The following is a 737-nucleotide window of genomic DNA, read 5'->3' on the forward strand; positions in this document are numbered from 1 at the left end:
CTAAACGTGGTTCTGGTCATTTACAGAGTATTTGGATCTGTGCAGTCAAGTATCAAAAGTAACAAATAACCCTCCCCACTTGGTTAAACCTTAAACGGCGCGTATTCTGCATTGCAGTAACATTTACCTTCTCTAGAGAAGTCAAGCGGATCATTTCAGAGATGACGGGACGTCACTTCCGCAAACGATTGGCACTCAATTTGGGGTATAGAAAAAATGTTAGGTTGGGGGGGGGTGTGATATACTGTAGTTTAATACTGTACTTCTGTTGCTGCAGTCAAATGCACCATGTTAAATCTTTTCTCAACAAAGCTGGTCACCAAAACGTTGATTTGCCCAAAATCAAGTATTTCATTGACCACATTTGCATGGGCTATATGATGTTTATATGACATTTTAAAGACGGGAAGACATAGTCCCGTGGTTTAAGGCTAGCTTCTTTCAAAATGAAAGCAATATGTGATTGGATGAAGAAATATGCTTTCTTTAATATGCATACAGGATGCTCACCCTCTCAAGGACCATCTATATCCAAACTAAGACATCTATCCACGTACATACAAAAAAGGGTGTGGGCAGGGAGCAGTGGTGACTGTCTATATAAGATACACTGTATTATTGTAAGTTCACCATAAATGATATATATATATATATATATATATATAAAAAGGTCACGAATGAACAATGCTATGAAATACGTGCAAGTACGAAGAGCTATAAAACCCTACTTTTACCTT

This window comes from Scardinius erythrophthalmus (genome assembly GCF_964197995.2).
Source record: "Scardinius erythrophthalmus genome assembly, chromosome: 24".
NCBI lineage: Eukaryota > Metazoa > Chordata > Actinopteri > Cypriniformes > Leuciscidae > Scardinius > Scardinius erythrophthalmus.